The following is a 20,840-nucleotide window of genomic DNA, read 5'->3' on the forward strand; positions in this document are numbered from 1 at the left end:
CTCAGTAATTGTGGCTCACGGGCCTAGTTGCTCCGTGGCATGTGGGATCTTCCCAGACCAGGGCTCGAACCTGTGTGCCCTACATTGGCAGGCAGATTCTCAACCACTGCGCCACCAGGGAAGCCCTCAAGGTAGTTTTGTAACCGGTTAAAAACCCAACATAAAATGTAAATTTCTGGAATGGAAGTACAATCTCATCTGTGAGTAAAATACAGAAACAAATATAGCCAAATATGGTAGTCTAATTTTGGGGAATAAAGCTATAGACCTATGAATGCTTTTTGGTGGGATTTACTTTTCCTAGGGGATGTTTGTTATGATTAGTTAGAGTGCCTAGGATCACGTTAAGTGAGCTCCATTTGAATGCATAAAGTAGAAATGCCTAAAATTACCATATTCCATTGATTTTAAGCATATTTGGATTATAATGTTTTACATTTTCTGAAATTAGAATGTGTTTCCTATCAATGTGCATATTTGGTTGATGTGGGAATCCTTTTCCTATACACTTTTACTAATTTATGTTGATTTTATAATACCATTATAGACACAAAGAAAAGTGGGAGGTTTCAGACTAAGATAGTTGACATTTGTTTGTGTTTTCAGTGCTCTTTGCTCTATGTGGTTTTTTTTAAAGAAATTTTTTAAAATTAATTAATTTATTTTTGGCTGTGTCGGGTCTTAATTGTGGCACGTGGGATCTTTTGTTGCGGTGCGCCGGCTTCTCTCTAGTTGTGGCGCACGGACTCCAGAGTGCGCGGGCTCAGTAGTTGCGGTGTGGGATCTTAGTTCCCTGAGCAGGGATTGAACCGGTGTCCCCTGCATTGCAAGATAGATTCTTAACCACTGGACCACCAGGGAAGTCCCTGCTCTATGTGTATCTGCAAGAGCATAGAGATATATGGATGTCTACATTGTATCATATGCTGTGGGCCTTTGACCTTTTGATAATAATTTAATATAAGGATAGGGAATATCATGACCATGTGAGAAAGAGGAAAATTCAGTGCTTGGTTTTTGAAGTGCTTAACTCTAATCTTATCTTGGTTGTTATCTCTTCCTGCAACCCCTCTAAGCCACATGATCTTTGATTACTAAAATTCAAGATGTTGCTTCTCCATACAACTACACAATTATCAACTTTTTTGGCAGTGAGTCTTCATTTTTCATATTCTTCCATTGTGTTTAGAGAAGGGCAAATTTGACTGATAATTCTAGCCCATCCTTAAATTGGATTGTGTTAATCACCTTTTGTGATTTAAAAAGACCAAAACAAAACAATTAAACCCTCCCTGGTTAGGATACTCATTCTTTCCTACCTTTAATGGTGCTAACAGCTGCCTTGCCTCTTTGGGCTTATTCTTATCCTTTCCACAGAGAACATCTCTCATATTCCTGGTGTCCCACCAGCCCACCCCCATCATGCCTCTCCCTGTGGCTTTTGATGAGAATGAGAATAATTTTGGCCCCAAACAGAACTTCTGAAAGAATGCCATTGATCTTCTTATGTCCCTTATTTTAAAACTTGTACACTGCTGTGAATTTAAATAAATGGGCTTTCTGGTTTTGTTGTTTAGACAAAACATTAATTTATTTATTCTTATTGAGGTATAGTTAATTTACAATGTTGTGTTAGTTTCAAGTGTATAGCAAAGTGATTCAGTTATATATGTGTGTGTATGTATATATATATATATATATATATATATATATTCTTTTTCAGACTCTTTTCCACTGTAGGTTATTACAAGATATTGAGTATAGTTCCCAGTGCTATACAGTAGGTCATTGTTATTTACCTATTTTGTATATAGTAGTGTGTATATGTTAATCCTAACCTCCTAATTTATCTGCCCCCTTTCCACCCACTATCCAATTTGGTAACCATAAATTTGTCTTCTATGTATGTGAGTCTATTTCAGTTTTGTAAATAAGTTCATTTGTATCATTTTTTTAGATTCCACAAATAAGTGATATCATATGATATTTGTCTTTCTCTCTTTGACTTACTTCACTTAATATGATAATCTCTAGGTCCATCCATGTTGCTGCAATTGGCATTATTTCATTCTTTTTTTTTATGGCTGAGTAATATTCCATTGTATACATGTACCACATCTTCTTTATCCATTCATCTATTGATGGACATTTAGGTTGCTAGATGAAACATTTTATTTGAAGATTATTTTAGGGTCCTGGAAGGCAAGTTTGTTTGGAGACTCTCTGTCACATTGAATAAAGGAGGAAAATCCATTGCCTTTTCACCTGGCAGTCTTGTTGGCTAGCGAAGTGGGATGCTTCCAGAGGGTCCACTCACCACACCCCCTGCACGCCCAGTTCCCAAATTCCTCAGGATTGCTGCTCATGACATCAGAGTTAAACCCAACCAAGTGTTTCCTAGATACTTTCTAATCTCTTCTGCACATTTGTCTAAAAGTTACTTAAAGTTTTGGAGCTGTGTTTTTATATATCAGTAATGTTACTGTAGTCCCAATACACCAACACTATTTACTTACACTGGTTACAAAGTGAAAACCTTCCATTTTTTTAAAAGATTTTTTTGATGTGGACCATTTTTAAAGTCTTTATTGAATTTGTTACAATATTGCTTCTGTTTTATGATTTGGTTTTTTGGCGGCAAGGCATGTGGGATCTTAGCTCCCTGACCAGGGATCGAACCCGCATCCCCTGCACTGGGAGGCGAAGTCTTAACCACTGGACCGCCAGGGAAGTCCCTGCTATTTTAGATTTTATGAAGACTTGTTTTTGTTATTGTTCATACTGTTTGGCTTAATTGGTATCACAGCATGGGTTCCAAGTTTTCTAGGACAATCTTGATCTAAAATATTCTATCTCTATGGTCCCATGAAAGCATTTGGGTTTTCAGGTCATGAGGTCATGATTTGCTTTGGAAATTACGGTACCTGTACTTCCTGATAGCTTTGAAAAAATTTACGAAACACTGGTTAGACTCTTAAATGGCATTCTCAGCAGTACATGTGGTACAGCTGAGATGGAAAAGAGACTCTTAAAACAAGAGTTGTATTTGTTGTTACTGAAGTTTGTGAGTGCACGTGTGTGTGTGTGTGTGTGTGTGTGTGTTTTGGTGCGTTAGTAACTAACGTCCTCTTTAAGAGATATCCCAGACAGTTCCTTTCTCATTCTAAAAAGTGCTTTTTTAAAACAAAGCTTCTAGTTTCAGTGGGAAAATTACAATGTATTAAATTTGTCTTCAGAGAACAATTACTTAAAGGATAAAGTGTGTCATAAAGGGAAATAGAAGTTTGACCAGTGAATTAATTCACTCGCACTGGGGCATTACAGTGATGTGACTCATGCTGTAAAATGATAAATCAGGACAAGGGTTAGACTGGCTTTTCTGCCCATGAAGGCTTGAATGTATATGCTCACCTCAGGTGTCTTTAGGAGGCCTGAATGTGCTCACAAGGCAGATCCTCCTGCATCAGAGCCCAGGCACTTCATTCCTTCCTTTTTTCACTAAGCAGGTTTTGCGCATTTGCTGCAAAGTACTGTACTGAGGCCTATGAATGAAGTTTCCGGTCTAGTCCCTGATCCTGAAATTGCCTGTCTAGAGGGGAGGGTAGGTGGTGTATTTGAAGGAGTTCTCTGAGGATGTGTGAGGCTTACTAAAGGCCGTGTGTGTTCAGGGGGCGAGGAAGACCCTTCTGGCTTTGTGGCCAGGGAGGGTTGGAGGCACAACTGAAGTCCTTGGTCCTTGACAGAGGAACCAAGTTTCACTGGTAGGAGGAAGGAGGAGCTAAGTTCACTTTGGCTTAAGCTGGGACATTTAGGTTCAAGCTGGGAGTAACATTTGGGCAAGACCAGAAAAGCATATGGGGCAGACCACACTCATTTGCTTGTAAGTTGTGGAGAGACTTGGAGGGACACCAGTGTGGGGAGGGGAGAGGCGGGGGGAGAGTTGAAAAGGCCATCTGGCATGGTGTTCGTGCAAAATGGAACAAGGAAAGATGGGAGCCTGAGAAAGAACCTAGGAATTTGGTTCTATTATTAATAAGGTTTACTGTGAGGAATTTTTCCTGATATCAAACAGGGCTTTTCAAAATTAGATCAGAGCAGTATCTCTCAAAGAGAGCCATGTGTTATGAGAAATATCCACTTGTGTGCCTTGGTGTTTATCACTTGCTAAAATGGATTCACACCAGAAAAGTGTGGGAGAAGGCTGAGTTATCCAGAGTGAAGCAGGTTTCTTCATGACAGGATTTCTCAGAATCTTTACTATGCAAATGGCCTTGTTAATTCTCCCTTACTTGATAGTCTATTCTAGAACCAAGGTAGGCTGGCACAGTGAGCTGCAGAGACCAAGCTGAGGCACGCCCCTGGGCCTCTGTTCCCCCTCTGGCCTACTTTGGTTGCCAACACGTTGGGGTCTTCGCTGTGGCAAATGCAGGGCACCGGATGGTGGGACCTCTGTCTAGGAATCTCAGCTGCTGAGTCTCTTCTGTTCTAGCCACCTGTCCAAGTGGCAACGACCTGGGTACTCAGAAGGAGACGGGGGCTCGCTGGAATCCAGGTTACAGTGTCAGCAGTGTCCCTGTCCCCCTTTGGGCCAGTTGTTTTCAGCTTGAAAATGTTTCCAGTTGAGGGCACTTGGGTGCAAAGCTGCTCACCACCCTGGATGGGCCACCCAGGCAAAAGGTGCTATTTAAGTACCTACACAATATCCTCCATTTTGCCTCTTGGCCTGCAAAGCCTAAAATAATTACTATCTGGCCCTTTACAGAAAAAGCTTGCCTATCCATTATGGTAGCCACCAGTCCTATGTGGCTTTTAAGCACTTAGAATGTAGCTGGACTGAATTGAGATGTGCTATAAATATTTACACTTAAACATTCTGGAATTTGAAGACTTGGTACCAAAAAAAAAAAGAACATAAAATATCTCAATAATTCTTTTTTTATTAGATCAGACGGTGAAAGGATATTTTAGATACACTGGGTCAGATAAAATGTATTATTAAAATTAGTTTCACTTGTTTCTCTTTCCTTTTTTTTCCATGCGGCCACTAGCAAATTTAAAATTACATGTGTGGCTTGCATTTAAGATGCACGTTATATTTCTATTGTATAGTGCTGACTATAGCATAGCACCCAAGTTTATTGCCCACAGAGCTCTTTCTTTAAGGAGTCTCTTAAATAAACCTAGTTGGTTTCTCTTGGGGCACAAGTTTAGCAAACAGAGCCCTAAGCATATTCTAGTTTGAGGGTTTGTGTTTTGTTGACAGCTAAGCTATAGTTTAATAGATGTAAACTCTTACCGTTAAATAAAGATACATACTTTCCTTTGTGTTTTTCCAATACAGATATATTTATTATTTTATATTTTACTTTAAATCAGGTATTCACTTATTATTCTCATTATGTATGTTTTAAACAATCTATGAGGGCTTCCCTGGTGGCGCAGTGGTTGAGAATCTGCCTGCCAATGCAGGGGACACGGGTTCGAGCCCTGGTCTGGGAAGATCCCACATGCCACGGAGCGACTGGGCCCGTGAGCCACAATTGCTGAGCCTGCGCGTCTGGAGCCTGTGCCCCGCAGCGGGAGGGGCCGCGGTGGAGAGAGGCCCGCGCACCGCGATGAAGAGTGGCCCCCGCACCGCGATGAAGAGTGGCCCCCGCTTGCCGCAACTGGAGAAAGCCCTCGCACGAACCGAAGACCCAATACAGACAAAAATAATAAACAAATAAATAAATAAATAAATAAATAAAAAGAAAATCCTTTAAACAATCTATGAGCTAAATATTTCCTGTGATATAAAAATCATGACCTTATCATGTCTGCTCTGATTCAGCAACTCCACTTCTAGCCTTCTGTCCTAAGGAGACAATTGGTTGAGTGTGCAAAGATGTGTATTTAAGTACTATGCTCATTATTGCCTTTAATGAAGAAAAATTGGAAACAATTTTTTTGATGCCCCACTATAAAGATTGATTACTTAAATTATGGAATATCTACATAATTATATTGCCAATATAAATGATGGCAATGAATTATTAAAAAGTATTTAGAGACAATCAGTATTTTAAAGAGAAATATATGAATTTGTACTTTAAAAATTCTGAAAGAAAGAAAATAGGTTCTAATTGTTCATACTGATTCTCTTTGGGGAATTTTGGGTTATCTTAATTTTCCTCATGCCTATCTATAGGGTCTAATTTTCTATAATAGACTTGTATATCTCATGTAATTAATTAAAATAATTGCTTAATCACTTTGTAACTAATGCATGAAATAGCTCCTTGAAAAATTTCAGAATTCTTAGTGAGCATATTTATGTGGACAGGAATTCATAAAAATAGATTTTGTTGTCACATAATGAGGGATATGAGATAAAAAGCATTTTCCCCCAGATTCCTCACATATTGCACATAAATTGTCTTGATATTAAGGTAAGCAGTCATTGGTAGGGAGTAAAGAAGTTACTTTACCTAAAAAATAAAGTTCTTACTTGAAAACCTTCCGAGATCTACCCTGGGGTCTTCACTTCACCACAATTGTGATGGCCAGTGATGGCCAATTATTTTCCTCTAAAATAATTTCCTGAAATTTAAAAATGCTTCATGGCTCGTTATTTTTAAGTGACCCAGCATAGGAAGGATGTGGAGGGGGTGGAGTACCATGGGAACTCCTGCCAGTTAATGGAAAAATTGTTTGAAAGTGGACTAAGGTCACCAAAAGTAGCCTAAAGTGATTGCTATTACAAAGCAAAGTTGTTTTTTTTTTAAATTTTGGCAGGCAAATACGGAGTGTGTGACTGACCCCAATAGGTCTGGGTAGTTTTTGGCATTTTGTTTATTTCCATGATGAAATTCAATCCTGAGAATCAGTTGAAAATGTAAGAAAATTACTTTCACCGTAGTAGTTAATAGGTGAACCCCAGCTAGCAAGCAGAGCTCTACAAATGGGATTTACCTTTAACATTCACAATGTTAAACAAAGTTTCATAGAATCTATTACATGTGCTATTCTGGTATTATATATTTTAAACAATTTATCCATCGCTTCAGCTAAGTTAATGGGAAATAAGTCAACAGCAGTATGTATATCATTAAAAAATTGGTGATAGGTTCTTTAGATTATTAAGACATTAATGGAGTCAAATGTTACCTGCTCCATCCAGTGAGGTAGTTTGTAATTCTCTGTGCACGTACCACCTCATACACACTTCCTACAGCTTTGGGATCATTGTGGTTATTATCTATGCATCTGTCTGTGTTCTACTAAACTCTGAGCTCCTTGACCACCAGAACTGTGTCTTACTTGCTTTATGTATCCCTAGCTACCATTACAAGACATGTTGTTAGTGCCTTTTAGATGTTTATTGAAAGAAGGAAAGTAGGAGAGGAACGTTCTGGATGGTAGAATTATTAATTAATCCTTGTATTCAAAAGGCAGTAGTCTGAATTGCCTCATGCCCCATGCTTTGTGAACACAAGAAAATCCAACAGTCTTTAACTTGGGAGCTTAAGCTACATATTTTTCAGGGAGAAATCTCTCAGTATTTGTTGAAGTCCATCCTTTTATCTCGCTCATCACTACTTGAATTCAGACCCTTATCTTACCTCAGTTGCACTTCGTGACCTCCGTGCCTCCTTTCCAGTCCATCCTCCACATTACCATCACACCTCTCTCTTTAAATCAGTATGATCAGATTATTCTCCTGCTTAATGTCTGTCCTGGCTCCTTGTAACTGCTAGATAATCCTGCTTCTTTGCAGGACCCCGGAGCCCTCAGTGGTCTGGCCCAGTTACTCCCACTCTCCTCATGTCTGGACCCCAGTCATGCCACACAGAGGTGGTCATCATTCTTTAACAGGCCGTGTGCTTTACTGTGTTCACTGCTTGAAATGCTCTCCAGCTTCCTAGTTCTGCCAGATGCCCTCCTCTTCCATGGAAGACCAGCTCTCTGACCCCGCCAGGGAGTTTGCCACACCCTTCCAGTGGTCCCTGTCCAGTGCTTCTCAGCTCTCTGATTTGCCTTTTGTATTTGTCTTTTGCTTCTTGACTTCTACTTCAATTCCCATGGCTCAGCTACATTGCTCAAGAAATGGGAGCTCCCATTTACTGAGTGCTGACTGTATGCCAGGCATTTTGTTGACTTGGTTCCCACTGGATCAACAAATCCTTGGGGGCTAACCATTTACCCTGGGCTGAGCATCTAGTCGGGCAGGAGCTCTCCAAATAAAACATATTGGTTGACTGTAGACCTTTCCATCATCTTTTAAAATAAGCAGACAAGTATCCTAAGTCATTTGAATTCAACACTCATTTTATTTTGGCTTCAGGCAAAGACAATTTTTGCAAATACGTTAAGTGGTGGGTCATTGTGTAGTGACATCGCTCGTTTACTCTGCTAGTTTGTTTTTGAGCAAATCGTTGTACGCTAGTGGGAAGCAGACCATGGAGGGAACACGGGGATATGGTTTCACTTAAAACTAAGAGTGTTGCCCCGGAACACTGAGACGAAAGGAGAATAAAGCCAGAATAATGATGGTGATAAGTGTAAAATGTAGATTCTTTGTTAAAGGAAAACCACTGTGAAATAGCTCATCACAGTTTCATATGACTTGAAATACTTCGTGACATATATTCTGTTCTCCAACTGCCACCTCCATCACTCCTGTTACTTTTTGCCTCTGTTTTTGATCATGGTGTGAAGTTCCCTTCTTCCATCACTGCCAATCCAGTGGTTCCTTAGAAAGCTATGTTAGGGATCACCTTCACAGTGCTTCCTGTTATATCTGCCATCTTTCTCTTTATTTCATTTATACCACATTATCATCTCCACTTCTATGTAGCTTTGAAATAAATGCACTCTATGTATATATTTTTATTTTTTATTATTCTGCGAAGTACTTGTAGCCAAGGCCAATATCTTATTTTTCTTTTAAGTTATCTGGAGTTCTTAGTACCATTCTGTGAAGGTTGTTATTAAATGTTAGAGTCTTCCTGAATTAAATCATTGTTAAGTGTTTGAAATCTTAGTTGATGTATACATAGTCCAGGCCCTGATGGATACTGTTTGCATTTATTTGATAGCAGGTGAGAGAGACACATACTGCCTGGCTTCAGATACTGACTTTGCTACGTATTAGCAGTCTATCCTTTCTGTGCTTCAGTTTTTCATCTCTTAATGAGGCTGAAAGTCACATCCAGTTCATAGGGTTGATGCAGGGATATAACAGTGTTGAGAGCAGACATGTGCAAAATGCTTAACAATATTAACCTCTATGTATAGCTTGTACATACAAACACAGAAAAATGAAATCTAACACAATATGTGTAGTTTGTATATACATGATTTACTTTCATGATTATAAAATTGACTTGTTGCAGGCATGAAAAAAATTAAGGTGACATTAATTGTGACTCAGAAAGTTGAACATTATTACTATTATTTTTTAAAAGAAAGAACTCCGTGTGTGTCAATACTTAAAATCAGGTTAAGTCTACTGTATAAAGTCTGGCCTAAAGAAACTGAATGTTAAAAGAATTGAGTAAAAACATACTTATGGAAATGTTTTTCGTGATTTTGCTCACTTCTGGGCAGCCATTTTTAGTTTAGACATCCTACTGTAGTGAGGGTTCCTTAAAGACTCGTCTGTGTGAAATTTTGTGTTGGAGCAAACTTTATCATTGGCACAACTAATAATGTTGCTGCAGTTTGGAGCTATTACTGTAGAGTGGTGGGAAAATGTTTTCATAAAATGTCCCGTCGTGTTAGCAAATGAGAACGGGAGGATGGCAGCAGACCATGAGCAGAGCGGTTACCCTACTCCCCGCCCAGCTCCATTTTTGCAGCCTGGGCTTTATTATATTCTTGTATTCTGAGATGTATTCCATGACTGCCAACACGATACAGTGTAGTTATGCTGTAGTTAATCATGCCATCAGTCAGTTTATAAAACTCAATATAGTCATATTGTGTAAAATGCAATTATAATACGAGTCATAATGAGATGTGAGAGATGGATGAGTCCTCTGGGAACTATTCGCTGACTTCTAGAATACTGTTCTTTGTGTGGATTGTTTATTGGATTCTGGGATGCCTGTGCTTATGTAGTCTCTCCCTTCCAGCCTAACTTTAGAGGCTGCCAAGGTGGGGAGGGCAGACGGCTCTGTCTGTTGCGCACTTGTTTGTGCTGGGGGGCTGAGCAGGAGCGGTGTTTCCTGGCGAAAGGAGGGCCGTTTTCTTAGCACACAGGTGCCTTGCATTTGCTAAGCTCAGTGCTCCCATTGCCCAAAGAAAAGGCCCTACCGATTTGACTGCCGGAGGGCTTTTTCTTCTTTTTCTGTCCAGCTGGAGGGCCACTTTCTAAATTGCACAAAGGCACACTATCTCGTCTAATAGTGACTTGATTTCCAGGGTCTGTAGGAAGGAGGTGAGCTCCTTCATGCCCACAGTTTCATGGCCAACTCAGAGTCTGTTCTCGGAGTCCTGAGGATCCTCCTGATTGTTCCTGTACACTTGCTGGCTCTGGAAGGAGTGGGAAGGGAACTCTAGCCACCAGCAGTTAGGACCCCCATTGCTGGGCCAAAGAGTTCTGAGGCTGGGGCTCCGCTCTGCCGGGGGCATTGCCGTTCCCTGGCTGGTTGCACCAGCGGCTCTTCGTGGTAGTGGCCCTGTTTTAATGAGCGGGGCCGTGGGTCCAGGTGCAAGCCTGGTGGGGGCTGGGATGGGGGCTTGTCAGGGTGCTGCTCTGCTCCCCAGGCCAGCCCTGTGCAGGTCGTGTAGCCAGTCATAGGGCCCGCACCTGTCGCCCCAGCCTAAGCTCTGAGCTCCCTGACACTCTGGGCCCCTCTTCGTTGTTGGCTCTTCCTACTTCCCAGCTAGATTTTCCCTTCCCGTGGGGCGGCTGCTGGCCGGCTGGCTGGCTGGCATGCCCCTCATCCTGGTGACTTCTAACCTCTATTCTGTGGGCATTCCTTGGTGTGACTCTGGGAAAGAGGGGAGTTCAAATTGCCATCATACGTTAGAAGTGCTGACTTCTTACTACATGGAGGTTCACACGGGGTGAACTGCATAAGCTTGGGTAGGTGATGGTGCTTCTGTAGGTTGGAGAAGTTTGTAAATCAGACTAGAGCCTGTCAAGGCCTAGATTGTGCATTTCTAACAAGCTTAGGGAGACCTCATCAGGGTTCTCACACTCAATAGGACCTTTTCTGCCTTTTTCCAGTTTTACCTCCAAGTCCCACCTTACGCACCCCTTTATATTTTATTTTATTTTATTAATAGAGCTATTTCTGGTGTGTCTGTTTGCTTTGCTATCACTGAGATGTGTATTAATACACATTTGAAGAACCTTTTCAACTATCGAATGTGTTCCCAGGATACTATCTATGAAAGCAAAATAGTTGCTTTTATTTTGAAAATGTTTTTCTTTTTAAATTACGCAAGCATGTTTAAATTTTACAGAAATATTTTGAGCACCTGTAGTTTACACAGAAACTTTACCAGAGAAGGTGTCTGTTAACCCGTCTAACAACTTCGATGTGAATTCTGGAGGCAGAAGGCCTTTAGATAAGTCAAGTGCTGCCGTGGGTAAATTTAAAGGCTGGTGGACCTTGTAGACGCGGGGGTGACTCTCAGGATGGGATATCCGGGGAGGAAATCCCTATTAGGATGTTCACAATGCAGAGAGTCTTCCACACGAGTACCTGCCACATTGCTTCCCAACCTCTCCATCATAACCCCTCCCCTAAGCTGCATCCTGGACCAGAGAAGTCCCATTGCCTTTAACAGAGAGAATAGAACTCTTTGCACACGTCACAGAGGCAAGTTACTCAGTGACTGTGACTGATTGAGACTGAGAGACCAAGACCCTCAGTAAAGGCAGTACTGTCCTCGGAAGGACCCTGCTTCTTAGATCTGAATGTTCCCTTTGGTGTTGAGGCTGTAGGAGGGATGGTTTCCCCAGCCCCACCCTGGAGCACCCGTGACCTTCATGCCTGTGAGGCACATGTCGCAGGGAATTGACTTTCTTGAGGGTTTCTGCAAGTTCATCCAATGTAATCTAGTATCTGCTCCACTTTGTTTCTGGTTATTAAAGCAAAGACTAGCGTTCTAATTTGCAGAAGAGAATAAGAGGGAGGTACAGTCAAGGGCTTACTTTGAAAGAGAGAAGAAACTTCAACAAAATAGGAAGGAATTGGTTCTAGGATAAGCTTCAGAGTAAGTTATAAAGATGATCATCCCATTTCAGGCTTCTTGATGGTTTTAGGGGAGGCTTAAAATATAGACTAAGCTTCATGAGGAAAAATACATGTCACTATTTTCAGCCTTTTTTGAAAGTTTGTTCTGAATTATCTTCATCTCTGCCTCATTTCAAAAAGAATTTGATACAGCCTGTCTTAGTCTGTTTGGGCTTAAGTATCAAAAATACCATAGATTGGGTGGCTTATGAATGACAGAAATTCACTCCTCACAGTTCTGGGGGCTGGGAAGTCCAAGATCAACACACTGACAGATCTGGTGTCTGGTGAGACCCGCTTCCTGGTTCACAGATGGCCAACTTCCTGCTGTGTCCTCACATGGCAAAGGGGTGAGGGAGCAATTTGGGGTCTCTTTTATAAGACACCAATCCCATTCATGAGGCTCCACTTTCATGACCTAATCATTTCTTAAAGACCCCATCTCCAAGTACCATAACACTGGGGATTAGGTTTTGACATGGATTCTGGGGTGGGGGGACACAAGCATTCAGTTTATTGCACAGCCCACAAAGATACACCCACAGAGATTAAAAATAAAATAAATTATATAAGGAGATGGAAAGAAAAGAAGCTAGGAATAGGGTCAGCACACAAAACATTTCCTCAAAGATGCCATTCACTAATTAGAAGTGAGCTACAGATTTGGCTGAGAGCGTCCGGGCTCCCTGAGTCAGTGATAAGATGCACTGTGGCCCTAAGATTAAGGCTCAGCAGTTTTCCCTGTGCTTAGACTCGAAAGAAACACCTCATAAAGGGAACGTTGTATGTGTAGTAAACTATGCTTTTACCAGCATTCCTCAAATAAATGGTAGAGTGTTTTGTGGGACTGTTTTTCAAAAGGTCTTTCGATACAGGCTGATGGTATATACATGCATAATTTAGTGAGGGCCCCAATTTACAAGGGCCCCAAATGACGAAGTCTAAGTATACAGCTCTCTGACTGCTTCCAGGGATAAAATGATCAAGTCTGGAGAAATGGATGGACGCATATCCATTATGCAGTCTTCCACGAGCGTTATTTTGCTCAACAGAGCTATATTTTGAAATGAAATATATTTTGAATGTTAAGTTAAATTGTTTAAAAAGGGAAGAAAATTTGTGACTAAAGCTTTCTCTAGCAGAACGTCATCAACTTTAATTTCAGGGAAAGTTTATACAAAATAGATTAAATCCAGTGGCTGCTACTGATCGCTCAGTTGCCTAATTTGTATAGTGAGAGGTTTAAATATATCGTCAAGGTTCATTTTGTCTTGAAAGTCCTCTGTATTAGCCTAGGTCTTGGCAAGTAAGAGCTGATATTCTCACACTGGGTAATTGAGGGGCGGTCAGTAAAGAGACCACTTGCAAGGGTGAAGGCAGGGTTTTGGGAACCAGCAGGGCATAGTGCAGTGCCCAGGGCTAGCTGGAGCAGGGAGCCCTTGGCACTTCTAGGCCTGAAGGCATGAGGGGAGGAGAAGCGGTTATAGAAACTGGAGAGATTAGCTTTGGGGAACTACTCGACAAAAGCTGTAGAGGGATGCAACCAGTCGTGGTAGAGAGTTGAGCTCAGCTTCACTCCCCCTCCCATCTCTGGATGGTGGCCACCATGGGCCAAACCCAGTAAAAGGCTGGAGGGTTTCTGTATACCTCAGCTTCCAGGGGCACAGAGCGGGGTGAAGAAGTGTGGAGTCGGGGAGGGGAAAATAGAAGACATGCAGCACTTGCCGTAACTTCGCGTTCCTAAACAAATGCTTTGATTTTCCTCAAAGTAAAGAAATTCTGTCTTCCTGTTGTCTCCACTCAGGACCTTATCTCTGGTTTACTGCTGTAGCTCCAGGGCTTAACCCAGGACCTGGTCTCTGGCAGAGTTCAGTGAATAAAGGGCCCCTGGGCAGTGACGGGCACGTTAAGTAAGTGGCAACAATCAAATTGCAGAGCCGAGGAAATAAAGCCGACGTGAGCTGACCGCTTTGTCCGATTTCTGAGAGTCTGTGTTATCCTTGTCCTAATGAATCCTTTGAGAATAGTTTTCGGATGGCAGGACAAAGATAAAACCTTCATAAAATTTCATTTGCTGCTTTCATCTTTATAGTGTTGGAGAAAATTCCATTTCTGATCCATAAATCTCACAGATGAATGACAAGATGGCCCTGTGGCCTTGCCTCTGTGACAGGCTCTCTTGTGAAAAACCCCCCTCTTAGCTAGTATTCACTGACGTGGTAGCTTGAAGGAAGATCAGCTGTGCCACAAAAATGTTGTGATTTGAAGTCAAGCATGGGAATATACTCTCCTGAGGGAATTATAGTGGATTTTCCTCCAGCTTCTCAAACAATAGTACATTTCTCAAAAAGTTCAATTGGAGTATTGTTTATACACAATAAAATTCATCCACTTAAAGTATACATTTCCATGAGTTTGGGCACATGTATACAATTGTGTAGTCACAACCACAATCAAAATATAGAGTATTTTATCACCCCAGAAAGTTTACTTGGGCCCCTTTGTGGTAGATCCCCATCCGAAGTCCTGGCTCCAGGTAATTTCTAATGATTTTTTGTCACTGTAGCTTTGCCTATTGTAGAATTTTATATAAATGGAATCATATATGGAGTATAGCATTTAAATTTTAGAATCAGCATTTCAATTTTTTACAAAAAAGTCTCCTGGGGTTTTTATTATATATTTGTGTTTACATGTTTATACAAGTTAATATTTACCCAAGTACACACACGGTTAAAATGATCTGAGTAGTGTAAGAAGATTTAAAATGAAAAGACAAGTCTACCGCCCACTCTTTCTCATTTCTAATCCCACTTCAAGAGCCCACAGCATTTAATTCTGTCTGCCTTTCCTGCTTCTGGAGGTTTTAATTAATATACAAACCGCTGTTTCTTGACAGTATTGTTGGGGAGGAAGGAATTTCCCTCTACCCTTCTAGGTTCTTCTGGCTGGCCTAAGAATTAAATTGACATAAGACAGATTAACAGGAGAAAATCAGACAAAAGTTTAATAACATATATACATGGGAGAGACCCAGGAGAACTGAGTAACTTGCCAAACTGGCCGAAATCCTCACCTTTTATCCCATCTTCAGCTAAAGACAAAAGAGGATGTTGTGGGTAGTGCTTTGGGACTTCAGAGGGGAGGAAGGCAGTTCACATGGAGATAGAAAAGCAACTGTTTGGTAAATAAATGTTTGCCGGACTATACGGAGACAATGGGATGCAGAGTGGACTCTGGTCTCTAGGCCCTGCTGAGTTTCCCTTGCGCATATTCTTTGCAGGTATCTCTGGTAAGCTCTATTCTGGGAACAGGTCCTCTATCTAAATGCTTTTAGGCAGTGAGGGGGAAGGTCACAGTTTTTTTCCTGAGTCTTTTGGGCCTTGATTTTTCTCACCTCAAAATAATCTGCATTGCCAAATGTCTTCAAAGACATTTTGGGGTGACACGTTTTGCTCCCCTACGTTTTCTGTTGACATTGTGCAGTGAGAGATGACGATTTCGCTCATTACTTTACCTCCTCTACTCTTTCCCTGTCTCTCTCCTCCTCCCGATAGTTATTAGTCAAATCACTATTTTTATTGCCTCTGTTGCTTACCTTTGAAACTTAAGTGCTTATTCTTGATTTTATGCCTTAAATTAAACTAACACTTTAAAGAAGAAAGTAATTACAATTCTTGGACTCAGTAGACTGTCCTTTATGTAAAATAATTGCATAAATGATAAATTTCAGGGTTGGGGATCAGGCATGACCAGTTAAGTTACTTTGCCTCAGTGAGTGTGTGTGTGTGCGCGTGCACACACGCACATGTGTGAATTGATATGATTCACTTTCGTTTCAGTCATATATTACGGGGTCTCCAACCCCTGGGGCCGCGGTCTGTTAGGAACCGGGCCACACAGCAGGTGGGCAAGCAAGGGAAGCTTCATCTGCCTCTCCCCATCGCTCCCCATCGCTCGCATTACCGCCTGAGCCATCCCCCGCACCCCGTCCGTGGAAAAATTGTCTTCCACGAAACCGGTCCCTGGTGCCAAAAAAGGTTGGGGACCACTGATCATTACAAAACAGCTAAACTAGACCTTTGATGTTAAAAACGTTAATTTGTGTTAAAGAAAATTCAGAATGAAATTGCAGGAGACTTGGGAAAGGCTGTGTTTGTTTCACTTCTTTGGTGCACACGGGTTCAGTAAAGTGAACCAAGAAGGAAGTTTCCTCATTCTAGCAAGAACATGAAATTTAAAATGAGGCATATGATAAAAATTAGCTAACAAAGATTTTACAGCTAAAGACTCCCCTTATATTGGCAATTAATCGAGTTGAAACATTCTTAGCCAATGTTACAAAAAACCTTTCAGAGTAATATTTATGAACACAAGAATACTTTCTTTGTAATTCTATAAACAATCATCTTTGAGATGTTAAAAGGAGATTCTGTTTTCCTCGATTATGAGGAGCTGCAGGCGCAGATAGGGTGGTTTACTAATTTACCTTCTCAAAGTCTTCTTCGGAAGCTGTCAGATTTGCCTTCATCATCTGACATCTGGCATCCAGTTTGTGGGTCAGACTTCTCCACGGACTCTGCAAACTACAATTCTTCATCGAGCAGAGGGTCTTTTCTGCGCTTAAGGATACTATGGACTCTCACTAAAGGCAAGAATGAAGAGACTTCGGAATACAAGAGCAAACCCCTCTTACAGCAACATCAATCTCAAGAAATTTGTTTAGTTAAGTCTAACAACAACAAAACAACAACAAAGTATGATCTCAGTGAGGCCCAGACAACCATTTTTCTTTCTTGGTGTATTTATCGAGGGAAGATGGCTAAAGTGGGAATTCTGAAATGCTGAAACAGCAATAGCTTCACATATCATGGAACTCATTTGTTTTGTCACAAAATGCAAAAATTTCTGTGGTTCATACAGAAGTGAAACTCAAAGCACAGGAGAAAATTGGGCAGTATTTGCTTTTAAAGTTGTCAAAGCTTTTATCTCTCCATTGAGAACAGCTGCATCTTTAAAATAGGAAGATGACCGTGGGAACATAGCATAAGAACTGTTGCTGGAGGAGAGTTTTGAATGACTGGAACAAGAAGACATCATGTTTGCTGAGCTATTTCTTCCAGAAGCTGAAATTCCCAGGGGAAGGTGCTCACGTATTGGGCAAATAAGGCCTGAGGTAACCTTTCCACAGTGGTTACCATATTCCAATTTTATAACTTTTAATGATATTTGTAAATTTCTATTTCTTATTTCACCAACTTTTAACAGTACCTCTTGATTCTCTGTTTTCTGCCCTTCCTTCTGCTCTCCTCCCCCAATTTTTACTGTGAAAATTATTATGATTGAAACTATACATTTGAAATTTAAATAGTCGTCTGCTTTATATATAGGTTGATTTTTGAGAGACAAAAGCTGAAAGTAGGTTTTATTGCAGTATACAGAGTTATACTGTGATTAGATTTCTTTCTCTCTGGTACCAGGGCCACAACTTCTTTGTCTTCAAGAAATAAGTTTAAGGACTTCCCTGGTGGTGCAGCGGTTAAGAATCTGCCTGCCAATGCAGGGGACACGGGTTCGAGCCCTGGTCTGGGAAGATCCCACATGCTGTGGAGCAACTAAGCCTGTGCGCCACAACTACTGGCCCTGTGCTCTAGAGCCCATGAGCCACAACTACTGAGCCTGAGCTCTAGAGCCCATGAGCCACAACTACTGAGCCCACGTGCCACAACTACTGAAGCCCATGCGCCTAGAGCCCATTCTCCACAGCAACAAAGAGAAGCCACCACAATGAGAAGCCCATGCACCGCAACGAAGAGTAGTCCCCACTCGCTGCAACTAGAGAAAGCCTGCGTGCAGCAACGAAGACCCAACGCAGCCCCAACGCAGCCAAAAACAAACAAATAAATAAATTTATAAAACACAAAGAAATAAGTTTAAATAAATTCTCTTTCCAATATACTTAGCACATTTGGCCACGTTTTAATGGGTTTCATATTTGCACCATGAATTTCTTTTGCATTTTCCCTTCCCTGGATTTCTGTATTGCTTTTTGTTTTTTTCCATTGAGAGCTGCATAGAATACACGCCCACCCTTGTACACCCACTTTCCACTCTTCTTTACCCTATACTCTCTGCTTATATGCATTGAATCAATAGACTACCATGCCTGGTAACTTCTAGTTGGGTTCAGCCAGTAAGGAGCCCAACAGGAGATAGGCATGTGGATAAAGAACACTGCCTGCCATTTCAGTAAACAATGACTGTTGACCACCATCAAACCATCAGCCCCAGCAGCTGGTCCCCGACAGTGCACCCTGAGGGGGATTCAGGATGGAGAAAAACAGGATACTGACCCTAGATAGTTAAGATGTATATAAAAGGAATAATTTTTATAAGACCAGACTCTTGCATCTTCCCATACATAGAAAAGCACTAAAATCATCAATTGAGATATCTGTTTTTTGTGATTTGCAGTAATCTTTTGATGTTTGACTACATTTTTTTTTTCAGCGAAAACTCTTATATATCCTGGCCTCTCCCTTACCTCTTTGGAACAGTTCCTCAGAGCTATCTGAGAGGTTGTTTCCCAGGCTATTGTCCTCAGTAAGATTCCTGAATAAAATATAACTCTCAACTTCTAGGTTGTGCATTGGTTTTTTTTTGTGGTTTTTTTTTTTTTTTTTTTTCAGTCGACAGGCAGGAGTGGGGAGAATTAAGTCAGCATATGCATTCCGCTGGATCCCTCTCTGTGAGATTGCCTCAGTCTGGCTACGTACTTCGACTAAAGGTCACTTTTCCTTTTAAGGTAGCATCCTTGCAGACTCCCTACCTTTTTGATTCGGGTAAATACTAACTCCCCTTGTCCCTTAAGGCTTGGAGAGGGATGATATTCTCACTGTTTTTGGCACCCCAGTTACTGCACTCTTTTCCTCAGTGTTGTAAATGTACCCTAAATTATCCTAATCTGAGGGTGCCACTGGTTTCCTGTTGGTATCTTAACTGATGCAGTGAACTCTTCCTAGTAAAAGTTTAAGTGTCAAGGGCATATCTGACTTTACCCAGTGCTGGATTGTCAAAACCACGCAGACACCTCTGATGGCGTGGGCCTGGTGTTTGAACGCAGCAGATTTCAGAGGGTACATTGTCTTGGTGGTGTTCTGTGCAATCTGCATGTTATGACTGAACAAAGAAAGGCTTTGTTCAATTTGGGTTTCTTCAACGTGGTATAAAAAGCACAGATAACTACAACCAGGGATGTTGTTGGCTAGCTGAATTCAAACAGAGCTGCAGCCCTGACACTCTGTCATCTTGGCCAAGACCAAGAAGACCACAGACAAAGCCAGGACAACATGCCTAACTGGACATCAGCTGCTTGCTGCTGCACCTCGCAGCCTCTGTAACTATGGAGCTAGATGCTTCAAAAATGAGATTAACATATACACACAACTATATATAAAATAGATAACCAACAAGGACCTACTATGTAGTACAGGGAACTATACTCAAAATTTTGTAATAGCCTATAAGGGAAAAGAATCTGAAAAAGAATATATATATAGTGTTTATATATTTATTTACTTATATGTATAACTGAATCACTGTGCTGTATACCTGAAACTAACATGACATTGTAAATCAACTATACTTCAATTAAAAAAAAAAAATGAGAACCCGTGAGTGGTGAGGGAGGTGACTTGTTTGCATGGCTGAGTTATGCACCAGTGAGTGCTGTCACAGTTATTTTATATTTTTCTCATTTCCTGTTTAAATAGATTGGGCATATCTACCAGACTTAAGGATGCATGCAGCCTTAGTTAAGAAGCACTGTTCTAAAGAGATTGAGATGATATTTGTGATCCAACAGGCTGTTTTTCTTTCTCTGTTGTTATGTCTTCACCCCTGGGAAATACAATTGTTAACCCAGTCAATAGCCTTCCAGCAGCAGTCTTTTTTATTAGATTTGTGAATGAAGCTAGTCTTTGTTACATAGGTCTTCTCTAGTATAATTTTAATCAAGGATGAGATACTCTGAGCTAATGATGGGCTCGAGTGGGGAGTTATCTGCCTTTGTTGGGCTTCTCTGCTGTGTAAATTTGGATTCACTGCAGGAGCCCACAGCTTTCAGGTGTACTACTTGGTATCCCTGAAAAATGTATCCCTGCAGTCTTGGTATGTTTTATTCTTTTTACACTTGAGCATCTCAGTTTTCACTGCCATTTTAGGGCCCTCTGACTTAGTCTGCGTGGCCGCTGTAACAAAATACCACAGACTGGGTGGCTTATAAACAACAGAAATTTATTTCTCACAGCTCTGGAGGCTGGAAAATCCAAGATCAAGACCCCGGCAATTGGGTGTCTGGTGAGAGCCTGCTTCCTGGTTTATAGAAGGCCATCTTCTCACTGTCCTCACATGGTGGAAAGAGTGAAGGATCTCTCTGGGGTCTCTTTTTATGAGAGCACTAATCCCATTCATGAGGACTCCACCCTCATGCCCTAATTACCTCCCAAAGGCCCCGCCTCCTAATTTCTTCTCATTGGGCGTTAGGACTTAACATATGAATTTTGGGGGAACACAAACATCTAGTCTGTTTGTACCCTCAGACCTCATTCC

At 41.2% G+C, this 20,840-nt stretch overlaps 1 protein-coding gene across 1 annotated transcript in view; it reads left to right on the forward strand.

The window, feature by feature from the left end:
* RASGRF2 (Ras protein specific guanine nucleotide releasing factor 2) overlaps positions 1–20,840 on the forward strand; it is a 241,503-nt gene that overhangs the window by 18,416 nt on the left and 202,247 nt on the right. The gene's annotated exons all lie outside the window — the stretch shown is intronic.

The sequence above is a fragment of the Balaenoptera acutorostrata genome, chromosome 2, assembly GCF_949987535.1.
Source record: "Balaenoptera acutorostrata chromosome 2, mBalAcu1.1, whole genome shotgun sequence".
Classification (NCBI taxonomy): Eukaryota; Metazoa; Chordata; class Mammalia; order Artiodactyla; family Balaenopteridae; genus Balaenoptera; species Balaenoptera acutorostrata.